This window comes from Podarcis cretensis (assembly GCF_951804945.1).
Source record: "Podarcis cretensis genome assembly, chromosome: Z".
NCBI lineage: Eukaryota > Metazoa > Chordata > Lepidosauria > Squamata > Lacertidae > Podarcis > Podarcis cretensis.
Window position 1 is genome coordinate 44,251,515 of NC_137184.1, and position 12,173 is coordinate 44,263,687.

A 12,173-nucleotide genomic window follows, 5' to 3' on the forward strand; every position below is an offset into this window, starting at 1 on the left:
TCAAGTTCTCTCCATGTCTGATAGTTTTCTAAGTGGTCAGCAGGGCCGTCTTGACCATAGGTGGGAGGAGTGTGGGGCCCCCAGGCGCTGGGCTCTCAGGGCCACCAGGCCAAGAGTCTGGGGCCTGAGAACTGGGGTCCGGGGAAGAGCCCACCCGTCAGTCAGAGCGCTGCGACGGGCTCTTCTGCTGAGGGAAGAAGAAGAAGAGTTTGGATTTGATATCCCGCCTTTCACTCCCCTTCAGGAGTCTCAAAGCGGCTAACATTCTCCATTCCCTTCCTCCCCCACAACAAACACTCTGTGAGGTGAGTGGGGCTGAGAGACTTTAGAGAAGTGTGACTGGCCCAAGGTCACCCAGCAGCTGCATGTGGAGAAGCAGGGAAGCGAACCCGGTTCCCCAGATTACGAGACTACCGCTCTTAACCACTATACCACACTGGCTCTCTGCGCATGACTTTGGGGGTGAGCCAGCCAGCCAGGTGCTGAGGCGGTCGGCCAGCTCTGCCCTCCTGCGTGTCTGGGATTGGCGTAGGGCTGTGGAGAGGCCTGTCCAGCGCACTTTGCTTCGCTCAGTCGCCAACACAATGCCTTGGGCTGTTTTTGTTGCGCTGGGCTCCTCTGCTGCTTGTGTTGGTTGCCCACCCTGCTGTGCCCATTGGGATTTTTATTTATCAATATATTCTTTTGGAGATCATCTTCACTATTTTTCTAAGGCAGAGGTGGGGAACCTTCTCAGCCCAAGTGAATCCTCTTATGAACAATCTCCCCTCCCTCCCCAGCTTGCAGCAAAGCGGCTCTCTAGTCCCCCCTCCCCCTTCCCCACTCGCTGTAAAGCCCGATCTCCAAACTAAGCAGCCTTCCCCCTCCCACTTCCAGCCAGACAGCTGCGAATTTAACTTTCCACACCAAGATCAAGGGCTCTCCCAACACCTTATCTCTGCCCTAGCACCCCTCTCCCTAGCAAAGTCCTGCTCACCATATGCTCCTGGGGTGAGAAACCGAGATAAGAAACCCCTCCCCCGACCACCCTCCCCCCTGCCACTTCCCCTTTGCAGCTGCTTGCAATAACCCCCTCTTCCCCCGACTGTATCCCAGCTCCACAACAAATGTACCACAAAGCACCACACTATGCACACATTCCCATGAAAATATTCTTTATACTGATTGTGAAAATGGTTGGGAGTATGCATTATGGCAAATTTCCTTATTGAAATGCTGGTAATAGCATTCTCCTAAAGCTTCAGAGGAGAATCTGGTCTGGATTGAACAGGTCTCTGTGTGTTCCTTGATTCCATGTGATCACTGAAAAAGTGCAGTGAGAATGAATTCTGAGAAACTTGGTTCTGGGAGTTTTTCATTTAAAATAAAACAAACCCAAGTAAGGTTCTAGCACTTACAGCTGCAAATATAAGCTTGCATATGTATAAGAAATAACTGCTGGAATATAATATAGGATGGAGGAACTTAACCTCTCCCTTTGCACACAGACACCCATGTTAACCTCCTGGATCTCCCCCACCCCCAATCGCAACCACTCAGTTCCATTTTAACATGCCCCCAATCCCAAAGCATCCAACCACTCCTCTTCTGCAGCCTTCTTTGTGCTCGTGTTATCACTTTCATCCCTATTTCCATGCCTTTTCCATGCCTTTTACTTTCCTTTCCTTTCCTTTCCTTTCCTTTCCTGTCAATCTTGAAATGCTGTATGTGAGCAAAGAAGTCTCCTCTGAACATGTGCAGAGTGCTATCCCTTCCCCTACTGTGTCTTTTCCAATGACCTCATGATACTTCATTTCCCCCGCTCTTTCCTCCGTCCCCCTTTGCTACACTCACTCCTGCTATTTCTCCCCTGCCTGAATGAAATCAGTCTGTTGCTGTTTGGGGAGCAAAGTTCTGTTGGCAAAACAAGGGTCATCTTGATTCGGGGCACAAACAAAGATGGTCATCTGTCTCCTCTCCTCAGTTGTTAGAGCATGAGATTATCAATTTCAGAGTCATGGGGAAAAGATTCTTGCATTCCCCGAGGCTGCTAATACTAAAGACGGCCCTGATGGTCAGTATTCCTCTCAAATGAAGATAGAATTTTTCCAATGTTCTTCCTGTTTTGTTTTGTTTTTAACCTGTTTCTTGCAGGGTTGATTTACCTTCCCTCTCCCCCCCCCCCACGCCAAACAACTTACATCAATAACTTTTTTTAAAAAAGACACACATCTTTTGAGGCTGAATATATCAGCCATTGACAGCGTACTTCTTCATCATTTGCTAGTCTCCTCTTGCAGTAGATAGGAAAACATTTAATGTTTTTTTTGAATCTATGGGAAATGCAACCTGCTGTGGACAAGCTGTCACAAATTATAATAGCACAAGTTAGGGCAGTAAGCAGGGTCACTGTAATTCAAGTCAGGCACACTACTGTGTTCTTTTTCAGACTTTAGAGTACTTTCACTTTTCTTGTCATATTCTTTTTCCTCTGTGAGCTTTCCAGAAATATCGCCAATTTGCAAAACTTTGGTCTTCAAGTTTATACCATTTGCAGTAGGAGTGCGACATCCAACTCCCTCAGTGCTAGTTTCAACAAGAGCATAATCATATTCTTCTTCTGTGTACAAAGCTATTTCAGGAAGAAAACCTCTTGCTTTGCCTGCTCCTTAGCTTTTTCTGCCTTTCGTTTGCAACAGTGAGCTCCAGATGGTCCTTTTTTGATTAGCCATAGCTCACTAGAAAACTTTTTCTAAATAAGATTAAGATGCTGTTGTAAGATTTTAAATTAAGTGCATTTTCACTTTTTGTGTATGTAGACCAGGGGTTGTCAACCTGGTCCCTACTGCCCGCTAGTGGGCGTTTCAGGATTCTAGGTGGGCGGTGTGGGGTTCTACGGCACAAGCTGAATCCTCCTTCCATTGAACACTGGTGGGTGGTGAGGAAATTTTACCATCAAGAAAGATGCATTACTGGGTGGTAGGTATAGAAAGGTTGACTACCCTTGATGTAGATAGATAGATATTACATAACCTCCAATCAGTTCTATGATATATTTCATATTCAGTAGTACCTTGGGTTAAGAACTTAATTCGTTCCGGAGGTCTGTTCTTAACCTGAAACTGTTCTTAACCTGAAGCACCACTTTAGCTAATGGGGCCTCCTGCTGCCACCGCGCCACCAGAGCACAATTTCTGTTCTCATCCTGAAGCAAAGTTCTTAACCCGAGGTACTATTTCTGAGTTAGCGGAGTCTGTAACCTGAAGCGTCTGTAACCCAAGGTACCACTCTAGACATTGAAAGAATTTCTAATGTATGAATTCCTTCAAAAATTATTTAAAATATAAAAGTAAAATATTACCAGAAATTTATAACAAAAACTAATCTGTATAAAACAGTGTCCCTCGAAAGTCAGCATTGTACCCCTCTGAGGTCTGCACCCAAAGTGGCTGTCTGATAGCACCAGCCCTGAGGATATATAACAGGAAGCAGCTATTTACAGATCAGGCCACTGGGCCCTCTAGCTCAATATTGTTTACCTAAATAGCAGCAGCTCTCTAGATGTTCAGACATGGGTATTCCCCAGCCCTAAGTGAAGAAGGCAGGGCATGAACCTGACTACCTTCTGCAAACAGAGCAGATGCTCCACCACAGAACCACAACCCTTCTCTCTGCCAAAGTTACATGCCGAATGTGCATATTTGGAGAAATGCCAATGGAATTTCATGGCTCATATAATAAAACTCTAAGAACAGCTTGGCAAGAAATCTGAGTTCTGAAGTGTACAATACTGCTCTTTAAAAAATATAACTCTACATTTCATTTTACAACATGCATATCTTTCCTTTTCTCCAAAGAGTTTGTGGTGTGTATGCCCACTCTCTGTTTCATCCTCCCAGAAACAATTGTTTGCGCATTTTCATGTGGACTTTTATTTTATTTTATTTTATTTTGCAAATATACATGAAAATTTGAGACATCAAACTTAAGGTTGCAAAAAAGAGAACTGAGAAAATATGGAATTGATTGACTTGTCCATCCCTAAGAATCAACAACTAAAAAAACCCCTCACTGTTATCTCTGGAGACCTGAGTTCAAATCCTCACTCAGTCATAGAAATGGAAAGATCCATCAATTTCAGTTAAGGATTTTACAGTCAAAAACTCAGTTCTCCAGATTTCTGCAGCAAGTTGTATTTTTAAAAATGAAAATTCATTAGCATTTTGTTGCAAATTCCTACTGATAAGCACATGTTTTGTATACAGTATTAATTAATGAACAATTTTTAAAGCAATTATTCTTAATATGATGCATTTTTATATGTTATCTTCATGAATATGTTAATTTTTGTACTCACTTCCACCCCAATTTATGAATATATATGTATATGTATATGTATATGTATATGTATATGTATATGTATATGTATATGTTGGAGAACTGCATTGCAAACGTTGTGTTAGTCTGGATTTTGAAGGTTGGCTGCATTTCCATAATCAGATTGTTTCAGACAGTGAAAAATTCACAAAAAGCACCATTGAATGTGAATTGAATTTCTCCTCCATCCCTACACAGTCATGAATCCCACAGGGTCAGTCACACCTCTCAGCCTGCCCTCACCCACACAATTATTCTTAGGAGGATGAAATGGAAAGGGGGCACCCACACCTTGAACTCCTTGGAGGAAAGGCAGGATATACATGTCATAAAATGAAATGTGCCATTGTATTTTGAAATAGCTCTATTGTGCACTTCAGGACGTGGCTTTCTTGTCATGCCATTTTTAGACTTTTATTATACTAGCAATAAATTTTATCTTGCATGGCATAATCCCATTTTAATCAGCATTCATGAAAAGAAAATTTTATCAAGCAAATTTATGATAAATTCCACTGGATTAACCCTGCAGTTACCATATTGGCAAATCTGATGCATATGTCAGTAGTGTTGGGTTTGTTTTTTAAAAATTTGTTCTTAAATTGGAGTTATTTCAGGCTTTGATGAATTGTTTTATATTTAGCAGTGCATTAATGTGTAAATTGATTTAAAATGGATTCAATGCTTCATTAATATCTGTTTGCTCCAAGTTTTGCTTTGCTGTCCTGTTAAGAGATATATCAATGACAAGCTGAATTACTTCATGTAAGTGTGCTTGCAAGAACTTTATATAATTATTGCTAGTATTGTAATAGAGCGTAGCCTCTTCCCTTTTTTGGGGGGGTGCATTTCCTGTCAACAGCAGGAAAACTAGTTTGGTTGGCAGAAACGGAGTATAATAGTAGGGAACCTTGTTCACCCCAAGGAGCACGTTCTGTTCTGGACAACCTTCCAGGTACCACATGACAATAGTGGTCAGGGAGGTAGAGCAACAGATGCAAGAGAACTACCTCAGGGAAGTGATTCATAAACAAAATAAACAAAATGATGATGTTGATGACGATGACAACAACAATCACCAACACAACAACCTTTGTACCATAAGCAAGTTTCTGCATACATACATACATATTTATGTCTCTACCCTCCATCCATACAAGCAAGAAGCCTGGCCTGAGCTCAAGTGCACATTCTGAGTCAAGAAAGATTCAGATTATAAGGCAGGCCAGTGAAGTGTTTGGCATGGGAAGAGTTCCCATGACCAGACAGAGATGCCTGGTGATGTTCCCCACCTTTGGTCCAAAGTGCAACTTTTGATATTACAGAAATTCCTGGAGTATAGTCACTAGGGTTATACCAAATTCTGGGGATTTATTTATCAATAGACTATTGAGTTGACTGGACACAACAGATAATAGCTTGTAGTACCTCCTTCAAGCAATATTTATCGGTGAGCACTGAGGAACTACTCAAGTGGTGTCCAAACTTTTTTCAAAGAGTGCCAGATTTGATGAAGTGAAGGGCCGCGAGGGCCAACCAAACGGCCAACCAAAGTTATTAAACTTTTTTTTAGGATAAAGGTTGCTGAGGTTCTTTTAGGATTTCACCCCAGGAAATAAGCTGCCCTTTGCTTCAATGGAAGGAAAGGGTCTCTGATCATTCAACTTTAATGGGCTTAAAAAACATTTTGCAGGAAGAATCACGTCAATGGCAGAAACTCAGGGATCTATCATGCTTATCAGTCAGAGTTTAGAAGACTGAACTGGAGAGGAGATCATAAAAGGGACCTGAGGGTCATCTAGTCCAACCCCAAAATCACATACCCCAGGCCTTCCAAAGCTGAAGCTTATTATTTCTCCCACCAGATGGCTGCTATTATTATTATTATTATTATTATTATTATTATTATTATTACTATATTATTATTATTTTCCCTGCATCCATAGATATTAGGGGTGGGGCTGATGGAAGTTGGAGTCCCAACAATCTCTGTGACTATACTCCAGGATTTCCTTTATTAATAAATGCCCCCCTTGAGGCCTAGTTTCCCCAGCCCTGTCTATCTATGGTCTCTTGTGATGTCACCAACAGATATAGCAGCTGAGGGGAAAGAGGCAGTTACTTATTCTAGAATTTTAAACACAGGAGGGCAGGAGGGGAACATTTTTCAGCCGGGGGCTTCATTTCCCTCCACACAACACTAGTCAAATGTACAAATGATCAGAGCAATGAAAGCAAGCCTTATATTTGCACAGGAAGCTGTTCAAGGAATGACATGCAGAAAGTTAGTATCTCAGGAAAAAAGCACTTTCTCATCCATCCATCCATCGATCGATCGATCAATCAATCATTTATTGTATTTGACTAAAAGCCATTACAAATTCAGTGACCAAAGCACCAAACCCAATGACCAAACTATAGCTCCCAGATTCTTTGGGGGAAGAAGCCAGGTGGATGCCATGTGAACTCAGCGATGTGTCAAGTGACGGCTACATACTACCTCCAGGTTCAAAGGTGGCATATTTCTGTCTATAGGTTCCTGAGAATCCCGAGGGCTGTTGTGGTCAGATTCTGGGCAGTTTTTGCACAGGTGTCTGTGAGAACGAGATGCTGAACTTGGGCTGCTGGCCTGATCCAGCCAGCTTTCATATGCTACAAAGGAAGGCTTCCAAGAGAATACTTTTAATGTAGCACTCCAAGAAATGCTGCAAGTTTCAGAAAGTCACCTAATCACTGGTGGAGGAAGGGGGGGCAGGGGGAGTGCACCGCCCCCGGTAGCGTTACCCCGGTGGGGTGCCATTGTGGCTGCCCCCCCCCATGCTGGGCACCAAACCCCCACAGGCGGCCGCACCACGCCCCCTGGACACGCGCCAGCCACGCACACACCTGTTGTGTCCCTGACTTAAGGGTCTGACTCCTCTGCCCTGCCTACTAAGTGCTCACTGGCTGGTTTGCCTTTCCACTGTAGTGAGATCAGAAGAGGACCGTTTCATTGGCAGAAGCCTAAGCAGCCAAAAGCTTGATTTTCAGACACGAGGATTTTGTTTTAGACATTTATACTTATTTTTAATTACTTGGCACCAGAAGTAGCTCTCTCCAAAAATGGCAAAGGCTCCAATCTCACCTACACGGGAGGAAGCCCCACTGAATTCAGTAGGACTTACTTCCAAGTAGACATGGGTGCAACAGTGCTGCCAGGCTCTTTCTTGGAAGACGTCCTTGTAACATAAGAAAGATGCCTGGATCAGGCCAGTGGCCCAACTTCAGCATTTCGTTCTCACAAATGCCTGTGCAAAAACTGCAAGCAGAATCTGACCACAACAGCTCTCGTGATTTTCAAGAACTGATATATGGAAATATGCCACCTTTCAACCTGGAGGTAGTATGTAGCCATCACTGGACACCTCGCTGAGTTCACAAGGCATCCACCTGGCTTCTTGCCCCAAAGAATCTGGGAGCTATAGTTTGGGTCATTGGGTTTGGTGCTTTTGTAACTGGATTTGTAATGGCTTTTAGTCAAATGCAATAAATGATTAATTGATTGATGTAAAAGTGCTTTCCCCCCGAGATGCTAACTTTCTCTGTGAATGTCATTCCTTGAGCAGCTTCATGTGCAAAGATAAGGCTTGCATTCATTGCTCTGTTCATTGGTGCATTTGACTAGTGTTGTGTGGAGGGAAATGTAACCCCGGGGCTGAAAAATGTCCCCATTCTGCCCCCTTGGGTTTCAGGTGTGGCATTCACAGATATTGGCACAACTTGGAGGGGGGGGATATTGTATGTGTTTTGACTGCTGAACTGTGCTCACCATTATGAGGGCAGAGGAGGTGGGGGTGATGCCTCCCCAGCTGCTGCCATTGTCTGTGGGTTGACTGGGATGTCACAAAAACATTTGGCAGCTGAGCGGGTATATATGTGGGCCAAGGCACAAGCCTCGGCAGTTGCCCTCCCCAGAGAGAAATGGGCAGCTCACTGGCACTCATCCCTGGTGGTCTCCTGCCTTGTGATCGCAAGCTGGCAGGCGGAAGGAGGCAATGGCCTGGTGCTGGGATGCTGTGGAGCAAGGAGAAGGCAAGCACAAAGTTTATTTGCTGGTGGGATCGCTACTTGAAGGCGACTGTTATTGAGCTCTGAAGCTAGTTGATGTCTGGCAATGGACCTGGCGATGCTGCAGCTGGTGGATGGTTGGCGGAAGAGTTTGCATTCAGGCTAGTGGATGCCATGAGGCTACGCTGGCTGAGATGGATGCAAACTGGTTTGGAAGCCTTGTTTGTGAATAGGCAGCCAAACAGAGGAGGAGTCGGGGGGGATGCTGCGGATGGGGGCCATCCCACTCACCTGGTTGCCTTTGCCTTACGGGGATGTCTGGAACCGGTGAGGTTTTCCCCAAGTCCAGCCTTCAAAGTCATGAGGAGAACCGCAGGACATCCCTGTTTACATCAGAGAAATGAACGTGAAATTCTGGCAGAGAGCAATGGACAAGGCCGTGGCCAGACCTGAGAGAAGGAGCTTTGAAAGGAGACTGCAGGCAGACATCTGCTGCATTGCAAGTGATGGGGCAGTGGGGAGAGAGAAGAAAATGAGGGCCACATTAGGCACACCATTGGAAGTGCTATGAAGACGCTTTGAACAGGAATGGCTTCCCCTCAGGGATTCTGGGAACTGTAGGTGGTTAAGGGGACAGAGAGTTGCTGGGGGGGGTAGCGTTAGGGAAGGGGTAGGGGTAGGGGGTAGGGGTAGGGGAAGGGTTCCCTCCTTGTGAGGTAACTCTGGGAATTGTAGCTCTGGTTATGGTTCATGGGGTAGGGGAGGGGGAGGGTTCCCTCCTTGCGAGGGAACTCTGGGAATTGTAGCTCTAGTTAAGGGTTAGAGTTAGGGTTAGCGTCAGGGGTAGGGTTAGGCTTCCCTTCTTGCCAGGGAGCTCTGGGAATTGTAGTTCTAGTTAAGTGTTAAGGGTTAGCATTAGAGTTAGGGTTAGCGTTAGCGTAAGAAGTAGGGTTAGGAGTAGGAGTAGGGTTCCCTTCTTGGCAGGGAACTCTGGGAGGGGAGCAGGGGGCCTCCTAAGAGCTCTCTGGACCCTTTTCAAACTATAGCTCCCAGATTCTTTGGGGAAGAAGCCACGAGTGTTTAAAGTGGCTTCATAGTGCTCAAATCTCTCGGAAACAGGAAACAGGAAGAAGAAAAACTTTGCATCTGATGCTATTTTTAAGTGTCTTAACTTGAAAGGTATTTGTATTGTATTGTATTGTATTGTATTATGATGAATATGGGAAGTGGAATGGTAAAATGTTAATGAGGCGGACGCGATACTTCTGTAAACTGGCACGCCCCTTCTTGTGGGCATGGAAGGAGGGACTTGCAGCTGGACAAGCGACTTTGTAAGATGTGTTTTTCCGGATGAAGATGTACCTGATCTTGGGTTACCCCACTTGCAAGTGTGTCTAATAAAATAAAATCTCTAATAAAATAATAAAATCTCTCAGAAGCAGGAAGAAGAAAGACTTTGCATCTGATGCCATTTTGAAATGTCTTAACTTGAAATACCAATAAAGGTATTTGGATTGTATTATATTGTATCGTTTTGTTTTGTATTATGATTAATGTGGGAAGTGGAATTAAACCTATTAAGCAATAGGTTGTCCAACCCCTGGAATGCAGGAAACTCAGCTGAAAGTTAGGAAACATTTGTATTTCTGCATGTGGGACGCGGGTGGTGCTGTGGGTTAAAGCCTCAGAGCCTAGGACTTGCCGATCGAAAGGTCGGCGGTTCGAATCCCCGCGGCGGGGTGCGCTCCCGCTGCTCGGTCCCAGCGCCTGCCATCCTAGCAGTTCAAAAGCACCCTCGGGTGCAAGTAGATAAATAGGGACCGCTTACTAGCGGGAAGGTACATGGTGTGCCGTGTGCTGCGCTGGCTCGCCAGATGCAGCTTGTCACGCTGGCCACGTGACCCGGAAGTGTCTGTGGACAGCGCTGGCTCCCGGCCTATAGAGTGAGATGAGCGCACAACCCTAGAGTCTGTCAAGACTGGCCCGTACGGGCAGGGGTACCTTTACCTTTTACCTTTATGTGTTTATAGCATCCCTATTGCTATTCGGAATACTCGAAATGGGGGGGGGGAGCTCAGCTGCACACCCACCTCCCTTTATTGGGGGGTCTCTCCTCTCCCCCACCTGCCCAGCAGCTTCCCTGCCTGCTGTCTCCCCCTCCATCATCCCACTGGCATTGCATCCTCCCCCAGCCCCCCCCCCCCAAAGCTTGCTGTGGCCCAAGGCATTTTCCACTTACCTGAATCCTTGCAGGGAGAGGGGCAGGGCACAATGGGAAGGGGCGGCTGACTGGGGTGCTTTCCCAGCGGAAGCGGATGGGGGGGGGTCCTCGGAGAGAGAACAACAACAGGACAGAACAAAGAACAAAGAAGATGGACGTGGCGCACAGTTCCTTCTGTTTCCACGCTTCCAAAGAATGGAATGTCAACACACAAAGCTTGTGATCCAGTAGTCACACACACTCTGCCGCACGGGAGAGAATGCAGCTCCTGACATCCAGCACCCCCTTCTCTGCTTCTCTTGAACTCTTTGACTTTTATCTCTTCAGTGCTATCCAAACTTTTTTCAAAGGGGGCCAGATTTGATGAAGTGAAGGGCTGTGAGGGCCGACCAAAGGGCCAACCAAAGTTGTTACCTTTTTTTAGGACTGTTGAGGGGTTTTTGTAGGATTTTACCCCAGGAAATAAACTGCCACAGGGGCCGTATTAAACCAACCAGCTGGCCGGATTAGGTCCCTGAAACGGACTTTGGACATGCCTGCAGTACCCTGAAGTAGAAATAGCTCCATCTTACACTTTATATATGTTATATTCAATGTTAGTCATACACGGAGAAGACACAGGTAAATTCATCTATTTCAGTGGGTCTAACTCTGTATGACTTACTTGACTCTCAACCTATAGCTCCATAACTCAGCTCCTCCTTCAACCATTATTTTCTGAAGAAATCTAAATGGATTAAAATTACCATGGGTAACAATTTACTTACACAGATGTGTGTGAGAACTAGTTCTAAAACAGAGTTTCAAAATATAAAGATCCATCTTCTAGGAATTTATAAGTCTTATCTTTTCCAAATCAAGAGCTAGGCAACTACATACATATATCCTGTTGAAATCAATGGGAAGTATTAGTTAGACAACACTGATCTTTTCCACACATGCACGTTCGTCGCCTGAGGAGTATATTAGCAAGTAGGTACTCCTCCATTCAAAGGGGTTGGACTAGATGGCCCTTGAGGTCCCTTTCAACTCTAAAATTATATTATTCTGTGATACCATGCATATGAAAGTGACTATAATAGCATAGATGAAACTTCTGTACATTTCATATCATGTCAAACTCGATGCTTTTCCAAGGCTTTTCAGTTCACACAGATAGTTTCCAATTTAGCTTCCATTTATCAAGGGCAGAGAAATTAAGCTGTGTGCATACATGTGAGAACTAGTCTTTCTAACTAGAACATACTGACAGCCTGTCTGAGGACTTCATGAAAGCATATGATTGGTCATTATGGGAAACAGTGGACCTTTGGCCTGAACCATGCAATTTTTCTGTTCTGTCAGGTCTGTTAGCATATTTATGCACTGACCCTTCTATGTCTAGACTGTTAGTTTTTAAATTACTTATTATTTATACAGGAACAAAGGGGAAGATTTTTCTACTGAATGTAGTAATTCTGACTGGCCAGATCTATTAAGCCTTTGCACTGCTTTCATTAACGGCGATGATTTTCGGTTTTTTGTTTTAATCTTTCAGGGCTCCAGATTA

At 44.7% G+C, this 12,173-nt stretch overlaps 1 long non-coding RNA gene across 1 annotated transcript; it reads right to left on the minus strand.

Moving 5' to 3' along the window:
* Positions 1–1,137: 1,137 nt before the first annotated feature.
* Positions 1,138–8,789, minus strand: LOC307208326. The gene is made up of 2 exons (XR_013835094.1): positions 8,695–8,789; positions 1,138–1,302 (listed from the first exon to the last, which is right to left on the minus strand). It is a non-coding gene; the product is annotated as an uncharacterized lncRNA (long non-coding RNA).
* Positions 8,790–12,173: the final 3,384 nt, after the last annotated feature.